The sequence below is a fragment of the Macaca mulatta genome, chromosome 3, assembly GCF_049350105.2.
Source record: "Macaca mulatta isolate MMU2019108-1 chromosome 3, T2T-MMU8v2.0, whole genome shotgun sequence".
In the NCBI taxonomy this organism is placed as follows: domain Eukaryota; kingdom Metazoa; phylum Chordata; class Mammalia; order Primates; family Cercopithecidae; genus Macaca; species Macaca mulatta.
Genome location: NC_133408.1, coordinates 39,230,605 through 39,251,065, shown reverse-complemented (window position 1 = coordinate 39,251,065; position 20,461 = coordinate 39,230,605). Strand labels below are relative to the sequence as shown.

Below are 20,461 nucleotides of genomic sequence, written 5' to 3'. Positions count from 1 at the left end.
ATTGGTCCCTGTGCCAGGCTGAGTGGCACATTCCCTTTCTCTTGTGCCCTTCCCACCATCATCAACCACACAGCTCTCTGGCTGATAAAATCCCAGTTCCCCTTCCAGCAGTCTGCCCCTTAAGGCCGGGCATCCCCTGGTGCTGTGCCAGGGTCGTCTGTCCCCCTCCAGAGACAGGGAACCCTAGACAGGCCACATACCCCAGCGCCTTGTGCCCCGTGGCCCATTACACAGTAGGTGTGCAGCTGACTCCCCAAGGTAGGGGGCTCTCATCGTGCCACACCCAGGAGGAGTCGGATGTCACGTCTGTGGGTTGCCTGGAGCCGGGGAGCCCAGGAGCACCTGGACTGCATGGCCTTTGGGTTCTCCTGGTTAAAACCAGTGAGCAAAGGCAGGTGGCTCTGTGTAGACACAGAACTGGGCCATCCAAGTCCGACTTTCCAAAGCCTCACAGTAGACAGGGGCAGGCCTTATTAGTTCTGCTTTGCACAAGGGAAAGTGAGTCTGGGAACCTGGAAGGGACTGGCCAGAGCTGCCCAGGTGACCACAGGTGCCTGGAGGCAAGCCAGGCATGCAGCCCGGGGTCTGCATACCTGCTCCTGAGGGGCCTGAGCCCTCCCTGCCCCAGGGAGCCACGTCCTCACACCTGCACCTTTGGCCTGCACCCAGGGGACCAGTGAACGAGCGCATGGCCTACCACGGCTGGCCGCCCTGCACCACCGGCTGGGCCATGGCAAGCTGCTGGAGCACTTCTACCTCAAGGCCCTGTAGCTCTGCAACTCACCGCTGGAGTTCGACGAGGAGACCGTCTACTACGTGAACATGTATCTGGTTCTCGGTGACATCATCTTCTATGACCTGAAGGTGGGTGGCAGGGGTAGGGCACGGGGTGTTCCCAGACCCCTTGGAGTGGGATCTCCACCCACACCCCAGAGGCCTGGGTTCCAGCCTTCCTTAGGAATGGCCCAGTGGCCTCCCTGGAGCTCTGCACCCAGCTGGAGGAGCCGGCAAGGTTAACAGATACAACCAAGCTCCCAAGATGGCCAGGCCCCACCCTCAAGAACTCAGTCTCAGCCAGGGAGGCTGACACATGAGTGGGCAATGGTGGCCTCTGGGTAAAGAAGGAGGATTGTAGTCAGGGGGGCCCTCCTGGAGGAGGTGACACCAAACTGAGTCTTGACAGTCAAGTGTCAAGTTGCATTTAACAAAGAAAACAGGGTCGGGAGAAGGACATTTCAGAGGACGGCATCATCCTCACATTGAATCCACGTTGCAAGATCCAACCCAAATCCTGGCGCCTCCTCTAGGAAGCCTGCCCAGGGTGCCAGCCTGCACTGAGTAACTCCTTCCTGGAGTCCCGAGACACTTTGAATCTTCACACCACCCAGGAAGGGTTGGGTGGGACCCCAGTGTCTTACCATTGGGTTCACAGACAGGGAAACCCCAGCTTAGGGCAGGTGTAGTGGGGCGGGGGCCCAGCCAGCCAGGCTGAGACCTTGCTGGGTCGGGTCTGTCTTGAGGGGAGGTGCTGTGCTCCCTCTGCCCCCAGCCCTGCAGGGGTAGAGAGCTGGGACTGGCAGACTCAGACCTGGGGTGTCTCCACCCCTGTGCCCAGCAGGCACCACCCCTCCTCAGCATCGCACCGGCACCTCGTCAGTGCTCCTTAGGGGCTGAGAGGCCAGGGCACTCCAGTCCAGGGGCCAAAATCTTGGGGGCCTTAGAACAACATGAGGAGCTGGGGCAGCCCTAAGACCCCGCCCCATATCCCCCACCGCAGGCTTGGGGCTGCCCGGGAGGCCCTTGCCCAGTGCTGGCGACACCTGGTGATCAGAAGTGGTCCCTGTGGCCTCCCAAGTCCCAGCCAGACAGGGAGGTGCCAAGTGTCAGACCCAGAGGGACACTGCTCACTGCCCAGGGGCTCTCCTGGGACCCAAGGGGACCGACCTCCCAGAAGAGGCCTTTATCTCACTTGGTCAAGCCTGCCACCCACTCCCCCTGTCCAGGAGAAAGGAAAGGGCCAAGTAGTACCTGAGAGGCCAAAGTCCACGGTTGAGGTCGAGGGGCAGAGGCCTCCTTCACCTTCTTCCCATGCACAACCTTCCTTCACCTCCTTCCCATGCACAGCCCTCTGGGCCTCATCGTGACTATGCTGTAGCGCAGGCCAGCTTCCCACAGGGAGGCCCCCTCAGAATTCCCCAAGGGCGGCTGTCTTTCCAAGGCTACACCCTCCTCCTTGTATAGGAGACCCTGGACCCAGGGCCCAGAGGAGTGGGAGAAAAAGCCCGGCTGCATGGGGCCTGGAAGGCTGGCAGAGAAGCAGAGGTAAATGGGCATCTTTGCCGATTGCCTCTAAAATGGGGTCCCCTTTAGTCTACACGTGAGGGTGAGCCCTGGAATAGGGTGGATTAGATGTGTCCTGGCTCAGCCTGCCACTCACTAGCTGCTTCACACACTACAGGCACATGGAAATGCACACGCAAATGCACATGCACACACAGGCGCCCACACACAGACACGTGCACACACAGAGGCACACAAACACGCACAGGCACACACACAAGCACACGCAGAGACATATGCTTTGGCTGGCTCCTTCCTGTTTAGTTGGGAAGCCCCCACCCCTTCAGGCAGCCTTTGCCTTCCATCCCTGGCTGAGTCTGGGGTCTCCTGGGCTTCCCTCTGCCACAGCCCGGGCCACCCTGTGTGGTCAGTGTTCACTCCCAGGTCCCTCAGACTGGGATCAAGGACGTTAGGCTCAGCCACACACCCAGCACAGAGTCCAGTGTTCGGCTGGGCGGGGGCCATTGGATGAGCAGTGGCGGTGACTCGGGGCCTTCTCACGCCCCTGCTCTGTGTGTGGGGCGGGGCAGTGAGGGAATGGACTGCTGCATCTTGGACTTTCTCATTGGCCCTGGGAGCCATCTTGAGATGGCAAAGAGGAACAGGCCAGGCATGGGTCTTAGAGAGGTCCCTTGGGTGACCCCCATGTGGAAGAGGTGCCGGGTGGGGGATGGGAGTGTCAAGGAGGAGGTCTGGGAGACGGCATCCCAACCCAGGGATGGTGAGTTTGAGCCAAAGATGCATTGAAAACAGGAGTGGATGTCTGGGGAGTCACACTCCATCAATATTTCAGGGAACATTGCCAGGGAGGACACCTGTGAGATGGTTTTGTACCTGGCCTGTCCCGTGGAGGGCCTGGAAATGGTCAGCATGGACAGGGGCCAGAGGGGAGCCTGGGTCACTCAACGCTGTGCCCCTGCTGTGGCTTGGAGCCACGAGTCCTGCATGGAACTGTCAGAGCAGGCAGGATCTGCCCTGACCTCAGCCCATGGGGAAAGCAGCCACTGCCTGCAGAGAGGGTGGGACTGGGGCAGGAGGCTTGGGGTGAGTGGGGCGTAGGGACAGTCAGGAAGGCTTCCAGGGGTGTCAGGGTCATCCCCACCTCCTGCAGCTGAGACCACAGCAGTGTCACAGGCTTCGGGGCTCATGGGGTGAGCCAGCATTGGCTGGACATGTGGAATGACCTGGAGACAGGAACGGCCTCTGGGAAGACGGGCTCCGAGTCCCCCTTTTGCTGAGCACGGCCTGTCCCCTTCAGGACCCGTTTGATGCAGCCAGGTACTACCAGCTGGCCCTGGCAGCCGCCATGGACCTGGGCAACAAGAAGGGCACAGCTGAAGACCTACACGCAGCCGGCCACCATCTCCCACAACTTCCTCCTGGACCGTGAGAAGTTTATCCTCTTCTACCAGAAGGCCAGGACCTTCACCACAGAGCTCAACATCTGCAGGGTCAACCTACCTCCTCTGCCACTCTGCGGGTGGGCCCCCTGGTTGGCCCTCAGCCACCCTCGCTGAGGACAGCATCCAAGGGAATGGGTTTTGTGCAAGGAGGATGGTCTCCTGCCTCTCCTGGTGTCTCCGTGGCTCATTTTCTGGGAAATGGAGGCATGAAAGCAGGGTTCAAATAGCAATAAATGTTTTTTTTGCAACATACCGAAGTCCCCAGGGCATCCTTCTCTGTGTGCTTCCTGGGCTGTGTCTAGGGGCCAGCTCCTTCCCTGGTGACAGCTCTCTGATCTTCGGGATGAGAAGGACCCTGAGTCCAACAGACCTGGCCAGGTCACCATGAGCCTCGGTTTCCTCGGCGGCCAGACGGGAGATGGTGGTGGAACTCCCTGGGCAGCTCCCTGCTCTCCCTGCTCAGAGCTCTTACTGTACGTCTCGTGCCGCCGTTGCCTTTAACCTTCAGGCCACTGTGATCGGATGTGGGGGCTGCTAGTGTCCCTGTTCACCATTGAAGAAATAGAGGCACAGAGAGGTTAGGTGTCTGGCCCACCGTCACACAGCAGGTAGGGGCAGAGACGCAGAGCCCAGTACACTGACCACCACACCACCCTGCCAGCCTGTAGCCTGGATGGTGTCCCCCATTGGGACCCAAAGTCAGCTCCTGGACCTCTCTTGTGGTGTCAGGAGAGCCACAGGCCAGTGAGGGTGGCGAAGGGGATCCCTCAGTGTCCTCTGCTCTCAGATTTGGTTGGGCCGAGCCTGGCCAGTCCCACCTCTGGCCACTGGTCAGCCCTGCAGGAAGTGAGATGCAGGGATCTCCGCCTGTGTAGACGCTGCTACCCAGTATTGAAAGCCTTATCTGGGCTGACCCCAGCCATCCCCACATGCCCCTCCCCTTCCGGCCCCTGGCCCTCATCCTAGTCCCAGGAATCCCAGGTTTTCCTTCTTGGAATCTCTTGGCCCCAGGGAACACGGCTCACACGGTCTCTTTGCCAGTTTACGCAAGAAAACCGAGGTTCAGAGACTATGGGTGTCCCACGTGATTCTCACATACACTGTACTCTCCCAGGCCCCTTTTTTACACACTTTAAATGAGGTGACTTTCACATCGCATGCAATTAACTATTTCAACGCAATTAATGTGGTGGCATTTGTGCATTCACAGTCTTGTGCAACCACTCTCTCCATCTAGTTTCGAAATGTATTCATCTCCCCAAAAGAAACCTCCCATCCTCACTAAGCAGTTACCCCTCCTTGGTATCCCCCAAGCCCCTCGTTTAACGGAAGGGGAAACTGAGGTCCGGAGAGAGACTTGCCAGTGGGCGGAGCTCTGATAATAAGGAATCAGGCACCCATCTGCTGGTTCAGTCCTGGGTTGGTTTTCCACCCAGCAGAGGTGACAGAATCAAGAGGTTCTGGGACCCCATGCTTGCAGCCAGAGCCCTACCCTGAGCCTCCCCACCAGGGGGCAGCAGAGAGCTTTCCAGAACCAGCCGCGGGGCTGGCGGGAAGCAGCAGCTCAGAGCTGCTGACAAACCTCATGTAGACCCCAGATCGCTGTCTCTGTGGGTTGGGCTTGGGAATTGGAGAGGAGGCCGCATGATTGGAAACGTGAAGACAGCACGGCCTGGCTGGAGCAGCTGGAAGCGCCGTCACGTTGACTGAGGACACAGACCTCCTGCCTACTGGGCCGGGCCTGCAGCCATTCTTCTCGGGGTGGGGCCCCCAGGTCCGGGTTGCTCTTGGTCCCCGACCTGCCTCAGAGTCTGGGGAGCTTTGGAACTCTGCCTCCCCATCTCCACCCACCCTGACTGGTGCCATGAGGGGCCTGGATCCTGGGATCCTGTTCCTCTTGGGCAGCAGAGACTGGGGGACCAGAGGAGATGATGGGTCTTCAAGCCCCACATTCAAACCCCAGCCCACCACTGACAGTCTGGGGGTTCGGGATGAGGGAGTTGATGTCTCTGAGCCCCAGTTTTGTCTCCACTAAAATGAGGCCGACATACTGGGGCAGAGTGCCAGTCCCCAGGCTAACAGAGACCTGTTTCCTACTGAAAATACCGCTTACTTCTAGGAACAGCTCCAACAACCACACTAGAGAACACTCTACCCAGGCCAACTTGTCAGAGGCACGTGAACCAGAGCGACTCCATCTTGAATGGGGGCTGGGTAAAGGGATGCTGAGACTTACTAGGCCGCATTCCCAGGAGGCTAGGCATTCTTAGTCACAGGATGAGATAGGAAGTCGGCACAAGATACAGGTCATAAAGACCTTGCTGATAAAGCAGTTTGCAGTAAAGTCGGCCAAAGCCCACCAAACCCAAGATGGCCACAAGAGTGACCTCTGATTGTCCTCACGGCTTATTATATGCTAATTATAATGCATTAGCTGCTACAAGACACTCCCACCAGCGCCACGACAGTTTACAGATGCCATGGCAACATCTGGAGGTTACCCTACGTGGTCTCAGAAGGGAGGGCAGAAACTCTCAGTTCTGTGAATTGCGCACCCCTTTCCTGGAACACTCATGAATAGTCCAAAACTTGTTTAACATATGATCAAGAAATAACCATGAAAATGGGCAACCAGCAGCCTTTGGCACCACTCTGCCTATGGAGCAGCCATTCTTTCTTTTCTTTTTCTTTTTTTTTTTTTTTTTTTTTTGAGATGGAGTCTTGCTCTGTTGGCCGAACTAGAATGCAGTGACGTGATCTTGGCTCACTACAACCTCCACCTCTTGGGTTCAAGCGATTTTCCTGCCTCAGTCTTCCTAGTAGCTGGGATTACAGGCACCTGCCACTACGCCCAGTTAATTTTTTGTATTTTAATGGGGACAGGGTTTTGCCATGTTGGACCAGGCTGGTCTCGAACTTCTCACCTCAGGTCATCCACCTTCCTCGGCATCCCAAAGTTATAGGATTACAGGAGTGAGCCGCTGCGCCCAGCCAGAGTAGCCATTCTTTTATTCCTTTTCTTTCCTAATAAACTTGCTTTCACTTTATGGACTCGCCCCGAATTCTTTCTTCTGTGAGATCCAGGAAACCTCTCTTGAGGTCTGGATCGGAACCGCTTTCCAGTAACAAACTTGCTTAACCTCTCAGACCCTTCGTCTCTTCATCTGTAACCAAAGACAAAGCCTCCCACGAGGTTCCAAAAGTGTGGAGAGAATGCATGGGAAACGAGGGGCACAGAGTTGGTGTGCAGAACCATATCACAGACTGGGTGTCAAGCCACTGTCATACTGGAAGTAATATCATGCTCTCCCCCACAAGTTATGAGGAACAATATCATAGGGGGGTGTGTACCTTCTCCGGTAGTGGGAGTAGTATCATCATCTCTTCCTTTAGATGACAGAAACAATATCACAGGTGGGTGTACACCCCGTGTGTTTTTGGAAGCAATGTCATTCTCTCTTCTTCTAGGTTTTACGATTCATATCACAGGTGGGGTGTACACCCCTTGTTATATTGGATGGAGTCTCATCCTCTTTCAACCTGTATCTTTAGAACAATATCCCATGGGGGTTGTATATCTCTTCAATATTGTTAGTAATACCATCTTCTCCTTTCCTGGATATAAGAAACAATATCACAGGAGGTGTGTACACCCCTTGCAATGTTGGTAGTAATATCATCTCTCCCCTGTGGTTATTAAGGACAAAATCCCAGGGTGGCTGTACGGTTCCTACTTTATTGGGAGTAATATCATCCATTCACCCCCTGGATATCAGGAACCATATCACAGAAGAGTTGTCCACCCCCTTCGATATTATCACCCATGTCATATTCTTCCCGCCTGGATATTAGGAACGATACCCCGGGGTTGGGGGCGGTGTACACCCACTGCGATATCGAAAGTAAAATCAGCCTCTTTCCCGCTGGATATTAGGAACTCTATCACAGGTGTGGGCGCACCTTCTGGGATATTGGGAGTACTATCAGCCTCCACACTGCTGCATATTAGGAACAACATACAGGGGGCAGGGTGGTTACACCCCCTGTGATATTGAGAGCAATATTCTGGTCTTACCCCTGTACATTAGAAACTACATCACAGGGGTCTGTACACCTTCAACGATATTGGGATTCATGTTACCCTCTCCCCCATTGAATGTCAAAAACGATATCACATAAAGGTGTACACCCCCTGCAATATGGCCAGTAACATCATCGTCTCTACCTTTGGATACTAGGAACAACATCACGGAAGGTGTGTACACTCCACTGCAATATTGGGCATAATGTTATCCTCTCTTCCCCTGGATATTAGAAACGATATCCCTGGTGGAGGGAGATGGAGTACATTAAGAACAACATCACTGGCTGGGTGTACTCCCCCGCGATATTGGGTGTAGTATCATCCTCTCTTCCCTAGGATATTAAGAATAATATCACAGGAGGGGTATACAGCCACAGTCCCTGTGTTATTGGGAGTAATAGTGTCTTCTCCCACTCTAGATATAAGGAAAAATATCCCAGGGTTTGTGTACATCCCTTGCGATATTGAGTATACTGTCATCGTCACCCAACATGGATATTGGGTGCAGTGTCTCAGGGGGGTGTACACCTTCTTCGATATTGGGAATAATATCATCCCCTCCCCACAGGATCATAGGCTAAATATCGAAGGGGTTTTACCACTCGTGCGATATGGGCAGCAATATCATGCTATCCCCACCTGGATGTTAGGAACTATATCACAGGCGGCTATACACTTCTTGGCATATTGGGAGTCTTATCATCCTCTCCCATCTTGGATATTATGAAAAATATTAGAAACGAGGTGTACACCTGCTGAGATATTGAGAGTAATATTATGCTCTCCTCTTTGGGATATTAGGAACAATATCTCAGGAGGTGTGTGCTAACCCTGCGATATTGGGAGTAATATCATTCTCTCCCCTTGAATATAAGAAACAATATCACAGGAGGATGTACTCCCCCTGTGATACTAGGAGTCATATCATGTTGTTTGGAACAATAGCACAGTGGGTGTGTAAAATCCCTGCGATATTGCCACTAGTATTATCTTCTCCATCCCAGGATATAAGGAACAATATCACAAGGTGATGTACACCCCTGTGATATTGGGGGTAATATCTTCCTCTTCCCTGCTGGCTTTTACTAATATCTTCCTCTCCCCGGCTGGATGTGAGGGAAAATATCACAGTGGAGGTCCACGCCCCTTGCGATATTGGGAGTAATATCATCCTCTCGTACCCTAGATAGAAGGAACAAGATGATCGAAAGGATGTACACACACTGCGGTAGTTTCAATAATGTCATCCTCTACCCCCTGGTTATTAGGAAAAACATCATAGAGGAATGTACACTTTCTGCAATATTGGGAGTAATATCATCTTCTCCCTGCCGGATATGAGGAACAAGCCTATTAATTATTAATAAATATAATAAAAATTAGTAATCATCGACATTAATAATGACAAAGATACTAAATATTAATACTGATTCAGAATATTAACGATGAGTATTAATTAATAATATTAACACTATTAATAAAATAATGATATCAACAATTAATCTTACTTAAATCAATACTAAGTGATGCTGGCAAAAAACAATATTAAAAATTAGTAACATTAATAAATGATATAATTATTAAAAATTAATTTTTGTCATCCATCATCTATTTAAAATAATTATCCATATTAATGGTAAAATATTAATTAATAGTATTATTGATAATTATTACAATCGATTCTTGATGTTTAAGAATTATATCACTGTTTCCTGAGCAATACACTGAAGGTGTACACCCGTCTGTGAAAGAGTTCATTATTTCCAGAGGGGGAGACGATATTACTCACAATATCTTAAACAGGCTATGAGTCCACCATGGCTCCCAATAGCCAAAGGGAGGAGAAGGGGTGGCTATTGGGCCCCACCTCGCGGGGCCTCTGCAAAGCCTCTACCTGGGCTTCAGCTCCCACCCCGGCACCCTCCAATCTTTTCACACAGACTGGAGAGCTATCTATAAAAAACATTCATCTGATCCATTGAAAACTCTTTGCTCACTTCAAGTACACGTCAAGCCTTTCTCGAGATTCCCTGCTCCGCCTGGTTCTGACACCAGGTCCCGCTCTAGCTCCAGCCACCCCAGGTCCTCCTGGGGCCTCTGGATATGCTGGCCGCTGTGTGCATCACATTCAGGCACAGTGATGGGCGGGAGAGCGACCCCCAAAGGAATCCCAGTCCCAATCCCTGGAACCTGGGACTGTTCCCTCATGCGGTGATAAAGGTGAATTCTGAGGACAACCCAGGTGGGCCGTAAGTGCCACTACCTGCATCGGCAGATGAGGGGTGCAGAGGCTGAAGGCCCTGGAGCAGGATGCTGCACACCCACATGGGAGGAGGCGGCGCCAGGGAACAAGGCGTGCAAGGCCCGCATCTCTGCGCACCTGAATGGGCCACGAGGGCCTCTCCTGGAGCAAACACTCTGGTCTCAGTCCATGGCTCCTGCCCTCCATAGCTGTGGGAGAGTGAGTATTATTTTCCAGCCCCAGGTGTGTGGTCAGGGTCTCAGCGGCCACGGGACACACACAGGCACCTTCCTCAGCTCTGACCCAGAGGGAAATGTCATTTCCTCAGGAAAACGCCGCCTGGTTTCTAGGAGTGCAAAGTTCCCTCTGTCAGGGGCTCTCGGGGCACCCCATGTCCTCTCTTCATAGAAATCAACCCGGTGTCTCTCCCTGCAGTTACCTCGTGGTTATTTCACTTGCAGTCCGCACTAGGCTGCAAATTCCATGAGGGCAGGAACTGTGGGCTAGGCTTACACCACTGCACCATCAACAGCACCCGGCCGAGCCCAAACAGCAGGCGCTCAAGAAATACTTGTCTCTGAATGACATAAGCACAGTATTCCTCAGCCAGTCGTCTGTCTGTCTGTCCGTCCGTCCGTCCGTCCGTCCTGGTCAAGGGCTGATCCTGCAGGATTCCCTAACCGGCCTCCATGGGACTCAGCCAAGAGTAAAAACATGAAGTGGGGGTGTGGACTTGAGACTGGGAGCCACATGAGAGTCTGTGCATGAAAGTTTAACACCCACTGGGAAATTTTCACTTGAGTACCTCGGATGAAATTTAAAAGCGCACTTTGTTGAATAAACATAGGCTTGATTAAACCATTCCAACCTATACTTCGTTTTTTGACAGATTCTTTTCTTCCCAAAATAATTGGTTGATGTATTCAAAACTGAATACGGGCTCTAGTTAGAGGGCCACTTTGCATTGTGTAGAAGCCGAGATGGGGAGAGAAACAGGCAATGGGAAGAATTCCCGTCTTTGTGCTTAGGTAGGACGGAGGACAGAAACCCGTCAAGGGTCCAAAGAGCCCACAACTGCCTTCTTGAAGGGCCAGTGTAGAATTCTGAGGGTTTCACTGTTCCACCTGTACTGGGTGGGTCTCTAATTGCGATGTAAGACTTAAGATGCCGTAAGGCTTTAAGACTTGCCCTTTGTCTTAGAGAATCCTGGGCATGGGAAGGAAAATGTGGGTGGGGCATCAGGATCCCCAGAGGCACAAAGCCTCATGGGTTATTTTTCCAACTGAATCTCCCCCGCAGCCCATCCTGAGGTGGGGAATTACTGTCACTCATTCAAAGAATGACATCCATCGCTTAATAGCAAAAGAATTCTGCAGGCAAAGCAGCTCTCCCAAGAGGCTGATTTGTGCCCGAGAGTGTCTGAGTTCTGGTCCCGCCAGGCTGCTGCTGTGGGTGCGTGGAACAGCGCAGCCCTGACACCTGAGCCACGCCCACGACCGTGTGCTCCTCTCAGTGTAAACGCAGTGACAGCTGTGATGGAAGAATCCGCCTTTGCTGGAGCTTAGATACAGCTTTCCTGAACTCTCTCCTCATTACCTAGATGGCATCTGAAGCCTGAATTAGCTTCTAAAAATAGCAAGTCACTCCAGCCGTGCCTCGGGCAATTAGTCAAAGTAGCACTGACAAGAAAAAGGCCGATCCCAAGCATGGCCCTGCGTGGACAGCAGCTGTGAGTGGCACTCGTCAGGCAGAGCCTGTGACCTCAGCTATTCTTGCCACACAATGGGATGCGCCTGGCAGATACAACCCCCTGAAAGGGCACACACACGATCCTGCTAGGAAATTCCCCAAGGAGTCCCATGGGAGCGAGAGCCCCAGGCTACAGTTCAAACATCACCAGCACTTTGCTCTGTGGGTGTAAAGAACTATAAATTGGTGGTGAAAGATAAGGTGGCATTTGCTACAGCGTTAAGGTAGAAAAAAGCCACTGACTTCTCTGTGAGAACCACCTTGCTCTGTGAATCTGCAGGGAGACCAGTTTTCCCATGACTGGTATCCCTCACGACAGCCGAGCCTCTACTGAAGTCGGTGGCCAGACGGGGCAGGGGGTGGGGGTCCCGCCCCTGCTACAGCAAGGGACCTGCAGCAAAGCACAGCCGCTGGCCGGGGTAGTGCTGCGCCGCATGTGTGGACATCTACAAGGTGCTAAAGGAGAGCGAAGCCAGCGATGGCTGGAACCCAATGGCATTCAATGAACAGGGGTCAAGCACGGGGCCCAAGAAAGTCCAGGGAACGAGTCGGGGCCAGCCTCTGCAAGGGAACTGGGCCAGCACAGCACCAGGGAACGCAACAAGGAGAAGTCCAGGAGAGAGATGGCCCTCAGCTCGAGTGTGAGGCACAGGAGGCTGCAGCCGACCTCACGGCCCCTCTGCTCCCTTCCCTGCACTGGAAGTCAGTTCTGAAGAACCCGGAACAGAACTGCTGTTTTCCGAGGTTCTGTGCCAAGCTGAACTAAGGAGTCTCCAACAGGGCTGGGAGTTTTCACCGCAAACTCCGGAGGTGGTTTGGACGTGAACATCTAAGATAAAGGCCAGCGGCTGCTCTTCAGAAGGCACCAGGCAGCCAAGCCACTGATACGACCCTACTTGCCAAGATGGCCACCGTCCCGTCTGCAGCTGAGTGAGGACCCTCTCTGCAGCAAAGGCCTGTGGAACTCCCACAGGTCCGCATGTCCAGTTCCTGACCATAGAGGTGGGTCAGCTTATCAGGGACCGGAGGGGCCACCATGCGGGTGTGAGCACCACGCCCATGACCGGCAGGATCCACTCCTCCCAAAGCACATGTTGGTGAAGCTACCTGCCCAGGAGGGCTTGCTTTCAGCTCTCTCAAGAACCTCTCGTCTCACCAGGAAGGCTGTGGTTCCAGGCAGCGGCCCCCAGTGGACACGGCTGTGTCCCAGAGCTCGTACATACCAGGCACTCAAACCCCTTTCTGCGGGCTCCCACAGCTGGCCCTGCAGCCTCGCTAGTCAACGCAGGCAGGAGAGGCAGGCTCCAGAGAAATGGTGCTCACCGCTCCCCTAGTCTAGGTGCGATAGAGACAAGACCCTGAGGACTGAATATATCATCTCACTTTTAATCAATAAAGACAGATTCTCCCTAAGGCAGAGAAGCTAAAAAATTTACCCTGTTCTGGCCAGTGTGACCGACATAAAGTCAAGCTAATAAAGAGTGGGGGTGGGGGGTGGAGAAGAGTAATAATAAATCTGGCTCATTCTTAGCACAGAAGAAACAAATTGCTAAAATAAGTGAAAGAAAGCAATGGGAGGAAACGGGGTTCTCTTACCCAGACAACAGCATTCAGGCCAGTGTCAGCGCCCAGGCTTATTTCTGTGCCCGGGACATTGTTGCTGATCGTGGCCAGCACCACACACAGGGGGATGCAAAGCTCCTGGCGGCGGCCTCACACCTCGGCCATGTCGCACGCGCTTTTGTAAGCCTGAAGCAGCAGTGCCAAGCGGTTAGCGGGGGGTGCCGGGTGCTCACCTGCCAGCCCCAGGGCCTGCGCTGCGGTCCAGGAAGGGACAGAAGGGGCCTGAATCACCAGGGGAAGCCGGTTCATGCGGGTCAAGGGGCCGAGGGGAGCTCTGGAGGCCGTGCGGTAGCAGGACAGGCCTCAGCGACACAGGGGGCTGCCTGGGCACAGCCCAGGTCCTCGTGAAAGGGGAGGCCTGCAGGCAGCACAGCAGGGTGGGTGTGAGGCAGGCAGCGGCGCAGGTTGTAGGCAGTGGCGAGTTAGTCACGAGCGGGACAGCTCAGCTCTTGGCATCTCATCGTGGGTAAGGGAGGCCAGGGCGATCAGCAGGTTGAAAGGCAAAGCCAGTCCTATAGCTTTCTGCAGGCAGGCCACGACCAGTGGGATGGGGCCCACAGCTGTAAGGACCACACCAAGTGACAGCCTTCATCGTGCAGAGGCAGCCTCCACGCTCAGGCAGGGAAGGAGGCATGCAGCTGGATTACCGGCGGGCCACACTCAGCCCCACGCCACATCTCTGCTCACCAGCAGGAAGCCACACACAAAGCCACACAGGCGAGCAAGAGCCCGAGTTGCTGCTCTGGGGTTCCACTGGGAAATGGGTTCTGGTGTCAAAAAGGGGAGCGGTTCCGAAGCCCATGTGCACCGGGGTTTTCCAGACTCCACCTCAACGTGATAACCAAGGTAACAGCAGGACAGCTCTACACGCTCACTGTTCCCACCTCCAAGCGGCCCCACACAGCAAGGTATTTTTGTCATCCACTTGGCGGCAAAACCAACTGTTTGTGGACTTGGACTTGTCCCTCTTACTGTGAATATCCCCACATCTGCTGCAGAAATGCTACTGTTGGGATGCAGGGCCGGGCCCACATCGCCCCAGGAGAGTTGAACAGTGAGTGACCCAGGCTCTGCAGCCCTGGTGCAACCCAAAGCATTGTGGGCCGAGGGCTTCGGACAGTGGGTGGAGATCTGTGGCAGATGAGTTCACAGCGTGGTGGATAGGAGGGTAAGGTGGATGGGTCAGTGCTGGGCGACCACGAGGTGAGCTGTGAGCAGGGTCCCCCACACCCCATGGCATGGCCTCCACGTCCTCCCAGGCCCAGCACATGCCCAGCTCTTGGGCTGCTCTGTACAGGCTCTGCCTTGCAGGCTCTGGCCATGGCAGTTTGTGCAGGACTTCCATCCAAATGCCAGCCTGCTTGCCAGCCAGAAACACTCATCTGGGGGATACTCCCTGGTCTGGTGCCCAGGATGTGGCCCCGTCAGCACCACCAACCATGTGGGGGGCTCCTTAGGCTTTTCAGACAGGTGATGTCACTCCTTTCCTGGGGAATACCCTAGCTCAGGACTGACCAAGACTGGCTGCGGGGAGCTGGTTGCGTCTCCAAGAAGCCCTCACCGGAAGCCGGAGGGTGTGTGGAACCTGGTGCCTGAGGCACACAAGAGGGCAGGTGGGGGAGGTCTCGGCTCCTTAACTCCACATTGAAATCTGTGGGAATGGCCACATTGCTGCAAATCCTCTCTCCCCTCCTTCCCTATCGCTCCTCTTCTCCTTCCTTCAGTCTCCAAAAAAGGAGAGGGAAGCTTCAAGACAGGGGAGACCCTGCCCAGAAAAGCATAAAACTCTCAAGACCGAACACAGCCGGGCCCCTGGGTCCGTGGTGGGGCCACTATGACAAGGAATTACTCACAAGGCTGTGGTCACCGTCACCGTCGTGACACCTGACAGCAGCGTGGCACCCACCTACTGTGTTTCTGATGTGACCTGATCAAGCTTACAGGACAGAGTAATGCACTAGCCAGTGCTAGGGAATGAAAGGAGTCCAACAGAAACTCCCTGCAGCCATATCCTGAGAATGTGTGACACCTGCTCTGAGGTATTTCATTCATTCTGTTCTGCCCGGAAGACCCACTCACCAGCACCGCATAGATTCTGAGGGGTTGTGGCGTCATTTAAGCATCAATGCTGGCAAGAAGGAAATCACGATTGAGGATGATGACTTCACCACATCAGATCCGCCCAGGGCTGCGTCCTGGGCACAACACAGCCACATCCTGAGCCAGACTCCTACTATGGAGCCCGCCCTGTGCTTGGAGGGACTTTCCGCAGCGTCCCTTGCCTCCAGCCCCAGAGGCTGGGAGCATCCCTTCTCCCAGTTCTAACCAGAAACCTCCCTGGACGGTGCAAACATCCCCTGGGGCACAATCACCCCATGAGAATCACCGAATTTACTGAACAACTGGAGCCATCCACAGACCCCAAACATAAATGCTGCCCAGGGCCAGGCCATGAGTCACAGGGCACAGAGGGTGTGGCCAGACAGGGAAGAGACGCTCACTCCCACCCATCCTCAGCCTCTGACGGCTGCAGGACAGTGGCTGGAGCGACCCGGAGCCATCCACATCAAGTCGCCTCATGCCCTCATGTCCTGAGTTCGTCACCAGCTCCTGTTCTACAGCCAGACAAGCCCAGTTCAGACCCAAATCCAAACCTTCTCAGGATTCATCCTGTTTGGCCGTCAGTAAACAGGACTCTGGAGAAAACAGCTGCCATGTTCACATCTCGGTCCCTCTCCCTTCAGGGGTCCACAGAGGGACCCTCAGCAGCTTTCTCATCCCTGTCCTGGCTCCCGAGCAGCTGTTGCATTCGCCAGGGTGACCTTGATCGGCCGGCGTCACTCACCCATCACGAGACTAGAACCACAGCACTCCCAAGACAGCCTCATTTCTCGGAGCTCAGGATCAGAAGGGCAATGAGGACACACACATACACTTACCAAGGTGGCTGTGCCTGGCCAACGGGAGCCTCAACTAACTACACGCTCCAGTTCTTTCTCTGTTGTAATCAGTTAACTTAAGGCCCAGCGCGGTGGCTCATCCCTGTAACCCCTGCACTTTCAGAGGCCAAGACAGGGGGACTGCTTGAGCCCAGAAGTTTGAGACCAGCCTGGGCAACACAGGGAGACCTCGTTTCTGTAGAAATAAAAAAAAAATAGATGCGCACAGTAGCATGCACGTGTAGTCCCAGCTACTCAGGAGGCTGAGGTGGGAGGATTGCCTAAGCCTAGGAGGTGGAGGCTGCAGTGAATCGTGATTGCACCACTCCATTCCAGCCTGGGAAACAGAGTGAGGACCTGTCTCAAAAAAAAAAAAAGAAAGAAAAGAAAAGAAAAGAAAGAAAGAAAATGAAATTGTTTAACCTAGCTTTGAGGAACTCGAATGAATGAAAAACTGAATTTAAAACAATCGCATAATAAATCACACAGTCCCTCCAAGGGAAGTCAAAGGGGGTGGAACTGATCATTTGTGGGGTGTTTGCCTCACGTATTTTGGTTTTCAAATTTTGACCCTACACATTTGTTACATATTTACAATCTGAAAAACAACAAATAGAAAGTTATTTATAGCGGAGGACCCTGGAATTAAAGAGAGATTTTTTTCATGCCTGAAAGTGTACATCACATGCCACAAGGACTTATGCTTTGTGTGGAAACGTGAAAATAAAAAAAGTCACAGGGAGCTCAACACCAGCTTTGTCCCACTTCTTTCAGATGCTCAGCTAACTGCAGTGACTGCTCTCAAATTCTCCACCCATTCCCTCTGGGCAAGATCCAATTAGGTAACAATTAGGGAAAAAAGAAGCTTCAATCCCTCCCATTGCCCATCCAACTTTCACAGACCCAAAAATTCAGCTAAAGCTGGTGAAAGAGCAGGGAAAGCCATGCTGGAATCCCCTCTTTGAAACAAGACACTCATGTTCATGTTCCCAGCGCGAAGGTCAGCCCAGAGCCGGGCCCGCCCCGCAGCAGCAAAGCCGTGACACCCGTCACTGGGAAAACAGAAGCAACATCTAGGTCAGAGATTAGTGACTGCCAAAAATAAGGTGAAAGTTGCCCCCAAAGCCAGTGAACACGGGAAAACCTGGGCAGGTTTCCTTCGCAAAGAAAGTGAAGAGAGTTTAAGATGCTCAGAAAAGCAAGAAACGAGTGCTAAGCGTTACTTACTATAGGTGCTGTATGTTAAATACTTTTTTTTATTTACCAGTGCCAGAAATAAGTTTCATGCCAAGGGTTTCCAAAAAAAAAAAAGAAAGAAAGAAAAACTGAAAAATATTCCTGAGAACTAAGTCGCACAAGAAAAATTAAAACTTGAGAATTAGTGAAAAATTTTAGACATTAAAATTTAAAAAAAAATGAAATGCTTCCTGCATTAGGTACGCATCTTCAGACTCCCACGTGAATAGCCGGGAATGGCGGCACGTGCCTGTGGTCCCAGGTAATCGGGAGGCTGAGGTGGGAGGATCACCTGAGCCCAGGAGGTCGAAGCTGCAGTGAGCCGAGATCGCAACACTGCACTCAAGCCTGGGTGACAGAGTAAGACCTTGTCTCACAAACAAACAAAACAAAACAAAACAAAAAACCAGAAGAATATATTTCTATGTTTTATTATTGTCTCTTGGCAAAATACTCAACTAGCCCCAATATTGCCTTAGATGTAACTTAACATCCCCAATTTACAAAGGGGAAAATGAGGTCAACAGCCAAGACCAAAGAGATAACAAGTGCAATGGTGCGTTCAGAACAATGACTACAATTATAAAATATTCGGTTCAATTTCTACCCTCAGCATCAAGGCAGGGGTTCATCATAATGGGTATTGGAGGCTTAAAGAAATGTAGGCTCAGCATTTACAGAGAGTGCGGCCCAGCCCTCCTCAGCACTGCAGGTACTCACGGGCACTCCCGGGGTATTGGCCACGCTACGTCCCCGCCGGTGGCCACACAGAAGAAGAGGCGGTAAAACTTTTTTGAGAATGAGATCAAAAATGTTCAGAGTCTAAAAACGTAATTTTCTGGGGGTGGGGGGAATAACGAGAAGCTCTCATTCATGGTATTTGTAAAAGGCTGTTTCTAGCGCACTGGTAGATAAAAAGGGCCGGGGCCCTCGGGTTAGCGTCAGCCGGCGCCCGCCTGGTGGGGCGCACACGGACTTAGGTCGGTGATAGTGTTGAGGGCTGTGTCTGCCCCGATGCTGAAATCGGAACCCGGCACATTGTTGGACACAGTAACGGGAACCATGATCGTGGGCACACAGAACTACTCGTGTTTCTCCCGGGGGGCTGACAGTTCCAGGAGTCCCATCTAAATTGACCCAGTATCTGCAACGCTGGCTGCTCAGAGGCCCTGGTGTGGAAGGGCCAGGTCATCGTTTAGTCATATGGGGCACAAGCACGTCACTTGCCACTCCTATCTTTCTATTTCATCAAACCCTATTTTCTCCTGAATATTGATCATAGCAAAGTCATTAGCCTTCGAAACATCAGCTTGCTTTGTTCAATAAGTTTAAACACATGTAAGTCTTTCTTGCCATGCTCAACACACACCACCGGCCGTTTCCGAAGTCAGTGTTTCTGGAACAAAAGCCTTGGCCTGCCCCGTGAACGTTCACACTGAGCACACTGTCGCGAGGCTGCTTGGCCAGCCAACAGGGGCAGGAGAGAGCCACAGGTGCGGTGTGGGGGTCCCTGCAAAGGCGCCTCACTCCCTCAATCAAGGGCTGTGCCTTCTGCCAAGCCAGAGGCTTCCTCCCAGGGGAAGCGGCGTCTTCAGCTGCCACCGCACCGACTTCAGATGGCTCAGCCAACGGGGCAACAGATTCAACAGAGTTCCATGTTGTTAAAGGAAAACTTCTGTTACCAGACAACATTAATATCGGATTCAACGTAAAATAACCAACAAGGTTGTTTCCAAACCAACCTGCTACTAGTGCCTTATCCTTCAATGCTGCTTAAACACAGAGAAATACGAGGAAAAAAGAGCATGGCACTTACTTCTTAAAAAACAACACCTCTTCCAGGTTCATCTTACCCATATCATAAAGAGTTAGAACTGTGGATTCCCTACAGGAACGTGGAGTGGGGTGGATCCCCACGCTGACCCAGCCTCCCCACAGGTCAGTTACCCCCTACCACGGGGTTCACATCTCTCTAGGCCCTGTCATCTCAACAAGAAAAGGTGGCATCTCTGAGCTCTCTTCGCAGACCCGAACGGGAGCTAGAGAGAGACACAGACACACCCACAACTGTTTTAAAATCCTGAAATGCAATACATATTTAAGAACTTCATTATTAGCTTTTTAAAACAGTAAGAACAGAGTGAGCCTGGTTTTAACCTCTCTGCCACAATAACACCGTGTACATCTGTCTTTTCCTGTTTGTTCCTTCTCCAGCAGCTGCTGCCCGGCTGGCCAACTGCAGAAGAGCCTCGGGTACTCCGGGGGGAGGCCCTCGGTAAAAGCGTGAGCACCACGATCACATCTCAGGACGCCCACACGTTAGGGTCGCCCACAGACCGCCATTCCCAATGCCTAGAAGGCACTGAACGGGCCTCCTGCTCTTTGTAAATGTCATCTCTCCTAAGCTATGTTGTGTTGAAAATGTTTAACTATAGTCCACACATACTTCTTTGTTTCTGTCTTGTTTTTATCCTAGAGGCATATTATTATGGAAAATTAATTTTGCAAGGTTGAAGAATTTTCTGAAAGTCGCCTACTAATCCTGGAAGGAAAAAAAAAAATGGGCCAGATGTGGTGCTCACACCTGTAATCCCAGCAGTTTGGCAGGCTGAGGCGGGCAGATCACTTCAGTCCAGGAGCTCGAGACCAGCCTGGAAAACATGGCAAAACGCTGTCCCTACTAAAAATACAAAAAAAAAAAAAAAAATTAGCTGGGCGTGGTGACATGTGTCTATTCCCAGCTACTCAGGAAGCTGAGGTGGGAGGAGACCTGAGCCCAGGAGGGGAAGGCTGCAGTCAGCCAAGATTTGCCTCACTGCACTCCAGCTTGGGCGGCAGAGTGAGA

At 52.7% G+C, this 20,461-nt stretch overlaps 1 long non-coding RNA gene across 1 annotated transcript in view; it reads right to left on the bottom strand.

Annotated features, from left to right (window-relative positions):
* Positions 1 to 1,185: 1,185 nt before the first annotated feature.
* Positions 1,186 to 20,461, bottom strand: part of LOC144329475 (uncharacterized) — a 95,807-nt gene continuing 76,531 nt past the window's right edge. The window contains exons 2-4 of the long non-coding RNA XR_013415011.1: positions 4,114 to 4,286; positions 3,802 to 3,934; positions 1,186 to 3,652 (exon numbers count right to left, since the gene is read on the bottom strand). This is a non-coding gene — a long non-coding RNA (uncharacterized LOC144329475). The remainder of the gene's footprint in view (positions 3,653 to 3,801; positions 3,935 to 4,113; positions 4,287 to 20,461) is intronic.